Here is a 13,071-nt window from a genome sequence, read left to right as displayed (position 1 = left end):
GTGTGGGGCTGGAGGAGGGGGGAGGGGGGCCGGGGAAGGGAAGGAGGGAGGGAGGGAGGGCGCTCGGTCAGCTCCCGGAGGCTCCGCTCGCCTCCCGCCCCCGCCCCCGCCCAGCATGCGACCCCTGAGAGCCCTGGGGACTCCGGGCGGGGCCGGAGCGCGGCCTCCACGCGCACAGACGCCCCTCCCCACTGCCGGGGCCGGGGTCCCGCACACCCCGGCAGGTGTCACTCCCAGGCCTTCTCCTGCAGGGTTCCCTCCGCGGAGGAGCCGTCCTCCAGGCTCTGCAGATCCCCAGCAGGTGCCGGGACAGGTGTGATAAGGGCGACTGGGGCGTGGGTCCCCCCCTGACTCTGCCCTTCCTGGCCGGGCAGCGGGAGTGGCGTGGCCCCAGCCTGGCTGTTTTGCTTTTCAGCCGGGCCGCAGAAAAGTAGGCTCTGCAGTTTAAAAATAATGCTGTTTGCTCTTTCAACTCCAGAGACTATTGCTGTCAGTTTTTGAAAACCACACTTTGTTGCCTTTCTGTAGCGCTAGATACTTAAATAAGAGCCGGGCGGGAGCTGGTCCTGAAGGAGACTTTCTTCTGGAGCAGGTGCAGCCTCTTAACTTCACTGAAAGCGTCCCCATCCGGGGCCACGTGGCTCACCCTGCCCCTAATGGACCGCCTGCGAGCCCTGCACAGGGAAGGGGTTAAGGTGACCCTGAGGCACAGGCAGGATGTGTGGGGTGGCTGTGGGAGGCCCCAGGATGTGTGACAGCTGGGAGGGGCAGAGCCAAGACGCAGAAATAGAAGTGCGTCCCCCAGGGGCTGCTGGTGCTGGAGTGAGGGGCGGGGGCCTTGGGGAAGGAGCCCTTGCGCTGGAGGGTCTTCTAATATGCAAATCATCGGTGAAATGACCGGCCCAAAGCTGGTTTGGGGACCTGAGTTCTGAGCTCTGCTCCAGCCTCCTGGGACCCACTGCAGCAGGAGAGACCACCACCACAGGGGTCGGAGGGAGTCCTGCCCTGCGGTCCTGGGGGGGGCAGCCAGGCGGGCGCTCTCTCTGCGGTGAGTCAACCCGGGAGGGATAGGAAGAGAGAGTTTTCAGCTCTATTTTAGGACCCCCGCCCCCTGGGGCAGGGGCACCCTCCCAGGTCCTGGCCTCACAGTCTGGGCAGGCGCTAGTGCAGCTGTGGTCAGGAACACCCAAGCCTCTGTGGCCTCGGCCCCGCCCCGTGTGATGCCTCTTCTGGCAGCCAGGACTGTTGTGTGAAAGGCTCTGACTAGGGAGCCGAGGGCCTTATGCACGCACCGGGAGCCTGGTTACAACCGTCCTGGCTACAGCTTCAGGCACACCCTTTCCAGAGTGGTGGAGGCGCCGTCTTCGTACAAGAGACCCTCGGAACAAGAGGAGGGCGGCAGTCTAACTTGTCAACGTGATCGGATTTGCGGAGCTCGGTGACAGAGGACTTCTGTGCTTGAAATGCAGCTTGAAATCCCGTCTTTCTCCTGAATTTGAGGGTCTTCACTCCCCCCCGCCCCCCGCTGTCACTGCTGGGCTTCTGTTGAACTCAGGTCCTCAGGTCAGCGGTAACTGTAATCAGCGGTCCAAGGTCAGCTTTCCACGAGACCCTCTTTCTGAGTTTGGGGCTCCGTTGTGAAAACTGGACATTTATCTGGAAAGCAGCATCCTGGTGGCTAGAAGTAAAATACAGTCACTTGGAAAGAAGAGCTTTCTGCCAATAGGCATTTAAGTACCTTTTGTAAAACAGCGAAACACCTGAAGTTGAAGGGAAGGTTACGGAGGTGCTTGTGTGATGGGAACAAACTGGCCTCGAATGTTACAGATTCGCATTCGCAGCATCTGGCCACCAGCTTAGTTGATTTGGTGCTATTTTGTTTTGTTTTGTTTTGTTTTTGCGGTACGCGGGCCTCTCACCGTTGTGGCCTCTCCCGTTGCGGAGCACAGGCTCCGGACGCGCAGGCTCAGCAGCCATGGCTCACAGGCCCAGCCGCTCCACGGCATGTGGGATCTTCCCGGACCGGGGCACGAACCCGCGTCCCCTGCATCGGCAGGCGGACTCTCAACCACTGCGCCACCAGAGAAGCCCGATTTGGTGCTATTTTAAGAGGCTCTGGGAGAGGTTAGAAGTGTAACAGTAACAGTGACAGGAAGGTGACGTTCTGTTGCTCTTTTCTACGTAAAGCTTAGCCTCTTGTTCTCAGGTTCACTCATTCCACCCTCATCTGAGCCCAGGAGGGCCTGGGTGAAGCTCTTACCTGACAGACAAGAGACGCTGGGCTGAGCTCACTCACACGCCCTGAACCTGGCCGAGGGCGTACAGGGCTGCGTGTAGAGTCTTCGCACTGGCAGAGCTGGCCCGTAGTACCCTCGCCTTGGGGACGGCTGCATCCTGTGTCCTCTGGGCCTCCCCACATAGAAGGCTGGGGACTTCCAGCCCACGATTGGATTCTGGACACTCTGTGTCTGCTGAGAAACTCGTGGACATCTGGAGCCGGACACTTCACTTTGTGGTCAGAGGCCCCTCCTGACGCACCTCATCGAGCATCAGGGCGGCCCCGGTCAGCCCCAGGATCCCCAGGAAACCTGGCGTCCCTGGAACCACCCAGCATCTCTCTGGAGCCCACAGGACCAGTCCCTCCGCAGCTCCACGGAGGTGAGCAGGGAGCCGTCCAGGGACTGTCTGCAGCACCTGCGCCAGGGTGTGTAACCTTTGGGGCGTGTCAGGTGAAGTGTGGGTGTCAGTCACCGCTGGGGCCATTCCGTCCAATCTGTCGAGAAAGTGAAGAACTTTATTCAAATTACCGAGTTGAGACAAAGACAGAAGTCTGAACAAATCAAATAGGAAAGTAATGGCGTGGACGCCGGAGTAGAGCTGGAAGGGCCTGACGTCGCCACAGGCTTCCTGCCCCCTTGTCTGTGTCTCATTCCGAGTTCAGAGCTGGAGAAGGGGCACAGTGGGCCCGACTCATGTGGGGAAGGCCCTGCTCTTGTCCCACAAAACGGGCCTGGGGGGAAGGGAGGGCGGGGCAGGGTGGAGATGGAGATTTCACCTCCCTGAGGGTTGCCCGTCCCAGGCACCGAGTTGGACAGCCCCTACCTCCCTTCCTGGTGCCCTGGACGGTGCGGTGGGTGTGAGCGCCACGGAGCCCTAAACAACCCGCTCTTCCGGGCCGCGAGCTCCCTGGGGTGGGGCTGCCCTGTGTCTGCACCCTCAGCGCCCAGGAGGACGAAGCAGGTGAGCAGGGAAAGCCGGCTGAGCAGGTGGCAAGCCAGGGAAGCCCCTGGGGTGGATGCCCCACCGTGCTTGGCCGCGTCTAGCCGCCGGGTGGCCAAGTTCTCGTCTGTGTGCAGGACACCTGGAGCTCGGAGGCCAAGACCAGACGTGGGCCCCTGTCATCCCTGTCCTAGCTGCTTGTCAGAGCTTTTTCGGTGGGAAACAGGACATCGAAAGGCACCGACAGGGTTTGGTGCTCTGTGGTTACGCCAGCCTTGAGATTTTTAAAGTGAACAGAGGGGAACGACAACCCATGTGGGCCTAATGTCTGGGTTTGTCCTCTGCGCCCTTGGACCGTGGGAAGCACAGAGCTGGAGAAACCGCCCTGTCTCCTGGCCTGTCTCTGGAGGGACGTTTCAGCACCTCTGCGATGCTGCTGTCCATGCAGCTGGAGAAGTAAATTCCCAGTGGAAGGCAGAAGCCCCACCCTCCCTGGGCCCCTGGCACCAGCAGCCTCGGGGCCAGAGGCTGACCGCAGGGACGGGGGCAGCCCTGGACCGTGTCCCGTGGAAGCGAGATGCTCACCCGTCCTCTAGCCGGGTCAGGCGAAGGGCACGTTTCTTCTGTTTCTCAGAACAAACTCGTTAAAAGCAAACCTTGGGGGCTTCCCTGGTGGCGCAGTGGTTGAGAGTCCGCCTGCCATTGCAGGGGACACAGGTTCGTGCCCCGGTCCGGGAGGATCCCACATGCCGCCGAGCAGCTGGGCCCGTGAGCCATGGCTGCTGAGCCTGCAGGTCCGGAACCTGTGCTCCGCAACGGGAGAGACCACAACAGTGAGAGGCCCGTGTACCGAAAAAAAAAAAAAAAAAAAAAAAAAAAGAGCAAACATTGGATCTTGCACTTGTGTCTTGAGCCTGAGCGGCCGCTGATACTTACAACAGCGCCTTGTTGGGTTGGTAGAAGGGCTGTCCCGGAGTCGGGGTGGGACATCACGGCCACTGGCGACAAACGTGAGGCAGACACATTGGCCTTTTCTGTGCCTTCTGGAGGTTTGAGATCACGATCAGCCTGCTTGTGTCGGAAATTCTCTGAGTAGAATTTAAAAGAAAAGAGGACAAAAGAGTGTTTGGGGTTTTGTTTTATTTTTAGCTAGGGAAATTTCTCTTCCTTCTTTTAAATGTCAAAACTAGACTGAAGCCACCAGAAGCCTGTAGCCCCGGGTCTGACTGTGCTCGGCGTCTGGGTGTGTGCATGCGCTCAGCCCAGCATCTCTCGTCTGTCTTCACCCTCCCGAGCACCTGCCCGGCCTGGGTTTCTTGGGGAGACGCAGCAGGACCCGAGGACCAGGGCCGAGGGCTGAGGTCCTGTCGGAGGAGACGGTGTGGGTTGTGGCTCCCTTGTCTCTTGTCACCAGGAAGGTCCCTCATCATAGGGTCACGCAAACGGGTTTAATAAAACGTTACAGGGATCTGAAGACACACCTGGAAAAGTGACACGAAGACTCGTGTGGGTAACGGATAAATCAGACAAGGTACTGACCAAAGGCAGTGTTGATAAAGACAAAGGGACGTGCCTTTGAGGCTGTGGGAGCCCAGTGGGGTTGTAGGTTTTGGCGGGAAGAGGCGGGGACGGGAGGAAACGCCACCTGTCCTTATTAGTGTGGGGTTGGTGGAGCCCCAGAGGGTTTGGGACCTGAACTGTGTGTCCCCTGCCCCGTGACAGCCCCTTCTCCCCTGGAATGATGGTCGAGGCTCCAAGCCATGGTTCTCATGTAGGCGGCCCCTTGGAACCCCTCCCTGGGGCCTCTGGCAGTGGTGGGCTTGTGAACGGTGCTGGGCGTGGGCTGGCATCGCGCGGCGAGGTGGCCAGGGCGGGGCTTCAGGGAAGGGCATGAAGGGGGAGATGTGGGAACAGGAGGGTCATCCAGAGTAGCTGGGCGGCCTTCCCCGTGTGTCCAGGTGGCCTCCTCCCCGGGCTAATGAGGGTTTGCCCGTGGGGTGCGGCTGGAAGCAGGACAAGCCACCTGAGTGGAGAAAGCAGCTGAGCTGCTGCCATGGGACCCCCAAGCAGAATTTATCCAAGTTGAATTATTTACATCTCTATTCTTAAGGAAGGGGCCCAGCCAGGTATTAAGCCAATGAGCCATAAATATGCCAAAAAACTGAGTACAGAAAGGAGTTGTCTGTGATTACCTACTGGTGGTGAGCATCTACCCAGCAGGTGACTTCACACGGCTTCTGTTTGAAATATAGTTACTAGCTGTCTCTTTAAATCCAAGATTGCCTCCCAAAGACTTGATCTGAGTTTCTTAACCAAATTTTCACTGGAGGAGTAAAACTCGAATGTTTGTCCTGGCACTCGGATGGCATTCTTTACCTGGAGGGTTGGAGGTGTTTCCAGCGCAGGGGGCAGTGGCTCTGAAAGTTTGCCAGTTCAGTGGATTCGACTGTGACATTGAAACCAGGAGAACCAGGGGCTTTTTTATCCTTGAAACAAGAGCCCGAATGTCAAGGGGAAAATCTAGGTTTCTCTTTTTCTTAAGCAGCAGAAGTAAATACCATTTGTGCTTGTGCCACGCGCTCTCCCAGTTCGGCGTTATGAAAGAACGCTGTTGCCTTAACTGAACGTTGACACCGTAGAAATTCAGCGGACGAGAATGACTTGAAGTCTGAGGAGCCGCGTCCATTTCAGAATAAACACTGCTGCAGGATGTGTCAGGGGATCTGGGCTTTGTTCAAAGAAACACGGCTGATGTCTTTGGCTGCGTGAGCTGCGTTTCCTTTTAAAACCGTTTTTCGCTCTGCAGACTCATGTTTGGCTGTTGGAGGTTCATCCTGTGCAAGGAGACTGGAGATGACAGTGGTCCTCCCGCGCGAGGGCCCAGTGAGGCCAAAGAGGAAGAAAGTGACCCTCGGGTCGATGTGTCTGACGTCATCAGGCTCGTTCAAGACCAGCCGGGGGGGACGTCCACACCCGCAGGTAGGGCCGCCTTACACCTTTGGGTCCTGATCGCGCCTCTGGTCCTCCTGGGGGGACCGACGTGTTTTAGATCTGGGGGAACAGTGCACCTTGGCCTCCCGGGCCGCCAGCCGGCGGGGGCGGGCCCAGGCTGGGTCCCGGGGCTGCCCCTGCCCTCGTGTGGGTGAGACGTCACCCTGCACGTTTGCCCATTTGGCTTCCTGGTGGTCGACCCGCTGAGGCTGGTTCCAGTGGGACCACGAGACGCACCTGTCGGGCTTTAGACGGAGCACAGTGCTCTCCCAGGGCACGGTTCCCCGTCTTCGCTTCAGCTTAGGGCCACGCGCGCCGTTGCTTGGATTTGGTGCCTTGTCAGACTGAGGTGGTGCCAGGCTTGCGCTGGTCACCACAGCAGTGGCCCAGGCCCGCGGGACACACTGGGCAGTGCCCACCCGCCCTCCTCGGAGCTCGGCCTGACCCCTGGCCCAGGCCCGGGCCACCTTTCTTCCTGTTCCTGGCCGTCCCGAGCCCTCTCCCCATACCTCTTAGTGGAGGAACGTAGTTCCTGTTCTTACTTTGGCCTGTGTTTAGTCATTTGTTGCCATTCCTTCCCAAACTGACTCCCAACGTAGTTTTCCCTGGACAAGGGACGCGCGCGCACGGCCACCCGAGGTCCGGGGGTAATCTGCTGGTGAGTGTGCTGGCCTGGGCCATACGTCCCCCTGGGGCTGGGCCAGAGCCAAAAGCCAGAGACTCATCCGGGGACTTGGGTAACAGTTCTTCTGGCTCTGCCGCTGGAGCTTTCTCGGCCCCAGGCTGGTTCCCGTGGCGGCTTGGACAGCTGGGGCTCAGGGCAGTGCTGCCGTCCTGAGACTGCGCTGAGTCCCCAGGTCGCCGGCTCACGGCTGTGTCCTGGGCTCCGTCCTGCTGCGGGCGTGTGCGGTATGAAGTCTGCTTGTGTCAGAACTTAAGTCTTTGAGATTTTTACTGTGGTAAAATGTACATAACATGACATTGGCCGTTTCAGCTGTTTCTAAGTGTGCGGCTCAGTGGCATGTGGTACATTCACATTGCTGTGCAGCCGTCACCGCTGCCCGTCTCTGAACTTTCTCATCTTCCCAAACTGAAGCTCCATCCCCGTGAGATGCTCCCTGCCCTCCCCTCCCCACAGCAGTGGGCCCCGCTGTCCGCTTTCTGTCTCCGTGAATCTGACTCCTTCAAAGACCTCGTGTCCGTGGAGTCAGGCAGCGTCTGTCTTCTTGTGGCTTATTGCAGCCAGCGCCGTGTCCGTGGCTTATTGCAGCCAGCGCCGTGTCCGTGGCTTATTGTAGCCAGCGCCGTGTCCGTGGCTTATTGCAGCCAGCGCCGTGTCCTGGAGGCCCGTCTGTGCTGTGCCACGGGTTGGTGCTTCACTCCTCAGAGCCGAGGCCTTTTCCCTCGTGGGGATGGTCCACACTGTTTATCCGTTGTCTGCTGAGACACTCGGGTGGCTTCCATCTTTTGGCCGGTGTGAACAGCATTGCTGCAAACGAGGTACACGGATATCTGCCCGAGGCCCTGCTTTCCCTTCTTTGGGTGCATCCCCACACATGGGATTGCCAGTCATGAAAGCGTTTGCTGGTTTTGAAACCAGGAGGGAAGTGGTTTCCTCCTGTCGAACTGGGAGACGGTGAGGTGAAGGGCTGATCTGTCTGGTCCAACTTCCAGACTCCGCATCAGCAGACACTTGTCTTGGAGAAGGTCGGGGGGCTGTGTGAGCACCGGTGAGCTCGATGGGCAAGGGGGCCTTCCCCCTGCCGCCTCCCCGTCCACACAAGGCCTTCGTGTCCACACGCAGGTCCCTGCGAGCTCCTGCTGCCGCCCGTGCCTTGGAGCCGGTGGGTGATGGGTCTCCCTGGCTGCTCACGTGCCACGTACAGAGGACAGTGGGCCCACAGCCGCGGTCGGCGTGGACCCGTTCCTCACAAGCAGGCCGCGGGGCACGAGGGCGCATTTGCCTGGAAACGTTTGCTCGTGTTTCCGAATGCCTGCTGTCATCGTAGAGCCTGAGTTTCGGGGCAGGAAGGGGAGCTGAGAACGCGTAGCAGTTTCCCTGTCACCGCAGCGGCGAAGGGGCAGGACCCCACCACCATCGCCGTGCACGTTTCCTTTTTAGAAAGTTCTGTCTGTCCCGATTGGTTAATAGTGTCTTTAGTGATGCCAAACGCCACCTACAATATTCGTTGAATTGTGAAGTTGCTGTTGTTTGGGTCAAAAACCTTAGCATATCGGTAATTGCTGGTAGCTGACCCCAACACCTTAGTGCATCTACGGTGTGAGATCCTTCAGGATTCTGGGGAGGGGGCTCCTGAGGAGGGGGTCGGAGGGGACTCAGGGAGGGGCCCTGGGTCATTCACATTTCTGGGGAGGGAGGTTTGCAGAAACAATTCGTTTGGGCTGAAAATACATTTCAGAAAAGGGGAAAACGACCACAGGAAAGTGATGCTTGGAGAGAAATTGGCTTCCTGTCTGTCCGTGGGGTTTCTGGCCTGGGTGATGGTTGCAGTTTAAGGAGAACGGGTGACTTGCCATGATCGCGGCCCTCTCGGGGGTCGAGCTGTGCAGAATTGGGTGGACGTCGCACTCGCGGTTTCTTGGTTCGTGTCTCCCGAAGCTCATTCTGTCTCTCGGGACCGTCCGTACTTTCCTGGGAGCCTCGTGGTGTTGCCGACCCTCCCGACCGAGCCAAGAACTCCCGGCCCGGTCAGTCTGTTCTTTGTGGTTTTGTGCGTCCCGAGGGGGACGTTCTCAAAAGACAAATACGCTCTTGGTGGAAACGGAGCTCCTGATGTAACCGTAAATGATTCCCTTCTCATTTTTAACCTTTCCTGATCTCTTGGTCTTTATTTGGACTTTTTATATTAGCCAGGAAGCTAGAAGGAGTTCCTTTTTGTTTTAGGAGCTGTGTTTTAGAGAACACAGCACGATTCATGAATTTATAAATATTTGGGACTAGCCGGTGTGTTGCAGGTTGACGCTGGGAACAGATTGATCATCTTCTTAGGGCAGCTGCCGGGGCGCCAGGGCCGGGTGAGGCAGCCGGGGGATGGGGCAGGTCTCAGGGTAGAAGGGCCCCGAGCAGCCCCGAGCTGACCAACCCCCCGGCCACCTTGCAAAGCTCTGGGGACTCCAGGGGAGTCCTCTGTCCCCCAGCGTCTCCTGCATGCTCTTCTCAGGGAACTGACTTGGTGTGTCTCATCTTTACTTAGCATGGACAGGCCGCATCACCTAGAACCAGGAGTGACGGCTGAGCTGCTGGAGGAGTTTGCTTACAGGCCTGAGAATGCCTGGGGAGCCCTCAGCCCAGAGCCTGGCCCCCAGGACCCATCTCTGGCAGCCAGCGCAGCATGCCCAGTAGCAGCAGCGAGTTTGTTAATGTTTCATCAGAAACTTAGCAGGTTTTCTGTTTGACTATGTGCCTTATAACACATGCCATATGACCGAGGTGACCAAGTGGCCACACCCTCCTCTGAGTATGACCAGCGGGTACAGGCTGCATCTCTCCTAGCCAGGAGGGTGTCTGAGGGGCCAGCCTTTGTGCCCTCTGACCAGGTCCCACTGCCCAGAAATTCCTCCTCCCCTGGCCTTGCCCTGTGAATCCTGCCTGCCTATACAGGACTGGCAAACATCCACCTGTTCCAAGAGGCAGTGCTCCCAGCGTCCCGTCCACCATCCTTCCCCTGGGGCTGCGCCTGCAACCCCATGACCCCATGACCCCGCAGAGCGAGTGCTGCTCCTGTCTGGGCTCTGCATCAAATCAACATGACGATTAACCGCGAAGAACTAGAAAAAAATTGCTGCAAAGATACGGCCTTTCTGTACGTGGCTCTCCTACAAGGCAGGATCAGCAGGACAGACGTCTTAACAGAAACTAAAGCCTTAGGGATGACACAGCAGCACGAGGACAAGAAACACTGTCCTGGGAATAAACGGAAACGAGAAATGTCGATTTCCCACCGGGATCTCCTTTGTCTCTATCGTTATGGACAAAAATTTTAAACCCACTGCTGGTAAGAATGCCTGTCCTTTCAGCTGACCTGGACATCAGGTTGATGGCGTGGATAAAAATCTTCAAGCATTTTGTTTTCAATCAGCAATCTCCACTCTAGAATTCAAACTAAGGAATTAATTAAAAATTGTCATGAAGATTCGTAAACAAAGATGTTCACCAGAGTCATTATTTATGATGATGGATATTTTGGGGAAAGCGAAATCACAGGATTGGGGGGGGTGGCAAAATCATTTAGTTGTCCGGTGATAACTGTCCCATGTCTTATGCTCTAAGAAGTGATGCAGCCGATTATAAAGCAATACACTGCAACGGCAATTTTGTGAGCACAAAGTGTGTGTAGTTTTGATGAAGGACCTACAATGGGTGCCTCAGTATATTTTTATCATGCATTCGCAGTTGTTTCTTTCCTCTGTTTTTCCACATCAGGAAGCCTTACTGTCTCTGAGATACTCGTTTCCCAAAGCAGGACGTGAGCCTGGACCCTATCGGCCCCAGGACCCACCTCCCATCCCATGCTGACCCTGTTCCCGGAAGCGTATGCCCACGCGGGCGCTGTTTCCACAGGAACTGTCCCCACTGCGTGGTCCCTTTGGGATGCGCCCAGCTTCTCCCAAGGGCAGGAGGGCACAGAGCAGCTTTGAAGGGAGGTCTGGTGGGAGAATTTTCCTGGGGGAGAAGCTGGGTATGAACAGAGCCGCGGAAAGGGGGGCTAGGCAGTCCCCCCCACGCTCCCACTTCCCAACCCCCTCCATTGGGTCACACCGTGGGCACAGCTTGGGAAGGGGCCAGGCCTCCTCCCCCATGGCGCCCCCCACCCTGGGCCAGACGCTCCAGAATAAACAAATCGAGAATAAATAAAAATAAATTTATCAGGTGCCTCTTTGGTGTCTGCGGAGATGATTGTAACGTTCTTATTAACAGATGACATTAGGAGACAACGCGGTCGTGAATTTTACCATATTTAGTCCTCTGTGTTCCAGGCATAAACCCCAGCCAGTCGTGATAACGTTCTTTTAATGTGATGCCGGAGTCTATTTAATACCATTTTTTTCTTTTTTACAGTTTGATCTTTGTATGCAATATGTTCCAGAAATCTTTCCATGTCAGTTCACTTAGATTGACCTGTTTGTATTTCAGGTGTGACGTACTCTAAGTACCAATTTGATGATTCTGTTTTTAGAAATAGATTTTACTCTGTAGAACAGTTTTAGATTAACAGGCAAGTTGTGAAGGTGGCGCAGGGCTCCCGTGTACCTCACGCTCAGTTTCCACTATTAGAGACATCTTACATTTTTATCGTGCGTTTTTACAATTGATGAGCCAATGTTGACACATTGTTATTAAATAAAGTCCTTGCTTTATTCAGATTGCCTTGGTGTTTACCTACTGTCCTTGTTCTGTTAGAGGGTCCCATCCTGACACCACATGGCACTTAGTCACCAGGCCTCCGGTCTCCTCAGGGTCCTCTCGGCTGTGACGGCCTCTCAGATTCACCTTGTTTGGTGACCTCGACGGCTTTGAGGGGGACCGTTCTGTAGGACGCCCCTCAGCTGGGATTCATCTGATGTCCTCCTCCTGGTTAGGCTGGGGCGGGGGTTTGGGAGGAACACCCCAGAGGCAGAAGTGCCCTCGGCATCACCATGACTCACCCCGGAGGGTGTTGGCCCTGGTCACCTGGCCAAGGTGTGACTGTCAGACTCCCCGTGGCACAGGTTCCCCCCCTTTGCAGTCCGTGCTTTTGGAACCAGGCTGCTCTGTGCAGCCCATCACGAAGGACTTGACTTCGTGAGACCGTTGTATTTAGGGGTGTTTAATTAATTTTACTGGCCATCCGTTTCTGCTTCTGTCTCTATTTCTCGTGCTTTATTTCTCCTTTAAGAATCTTTTGAGTTCCTTCCTGATTCATTTATTTTTCATTCAGTCTCGGGGCATTAATGGAATGACTCTATTGATCTTTCCTGCCCCCCAACTCCCCACTGCTCAGCGGGCACCTCCGTCCCCACACCCCTCACTTCCTGGCACCGACTGGGCAGAAGCAGAGCCTGGTGTCTCCATCCGTCCGCCTAGTTCCGCTCGTACTTGGGTGAGTGAGGATGGGCGTCGTGTGCCAGCTGGGTCTCAACAGAGCTGAACCGAGGGTACCAGCAGGCGGATCGTTTGATTTTCACTTCTCAGCCTTGAGCCTCGGTGAGCCTAAGCCCTCAGGGAGGCTGCTGTGTCTGCACGGACTGTCCAGGCCTGCTCTCTCCCCAGCCCAGTGCCCGTCCCCACCCTCACTCTCTCCTGTGGGTGACCCTGAGCCCACCCCCCACGGGATTGAATCCCTCGCAGGAGCGCCTTCCCGCCGGTGTCACCCTTCCACCTGCACCCACACGCCTGCCTTCCTGGCTGTCGCTGCCTGGACCTTTCCCTCCACCTGAGCCCCACCTGACCATACCTGTGTCCTACCTGTGTCCCACCTGAACCTCACCTGTGCCCCCCTGTGCCCCACCTGTGTTCCACCTGTGCCCCACCTGACCACACCTGTGTCCCACCTGAGCCCCACCTGTGCCCACCTGAGCCCCGCCTGTGCCCACCTGAGCCCCACCTGTGCCCACCTGAGCCCCGCCTGTGCCCCACCTGTGCCCATCTGAGCCCCGCCTGAGCCTCATCCAAGTCCCGGTGCCCTCTTTCTCCCTCTAACGTTGCTCCAGCTCCCCGCTTGTCCTCCCTGCGTCTCTGGGTCTTCATTCTCTCCAGACCCACATCAGTTCAGAGGTGCTGTAGTGTCTCCCGCCCGAGAGCCTGCCGCCGTCTGCACCCAGCCCCTCGGTACCCTCGCAGTCCTGTGGCTGTGGGTACCG

The sequence above is a fragment of the Lipotes vexillifer genome, unplaced genomic scaffold (genome assembly GCF_000442215.2).
Source record: "Lipotes vexillifer unplaced genomic scaffold, Lipotes_vexillifer_v1.1 scaffold791, whole genome shotgun sequence".
Lineage (NCBI taxonomy): Eukaryota > Metazoa > Chordata > Mammalia > Artiodactyla > Lipotidae > Lipotes > Lipotes vexillifer.
Note: the sequence above shows the minus strand (reverse complement) of the source record.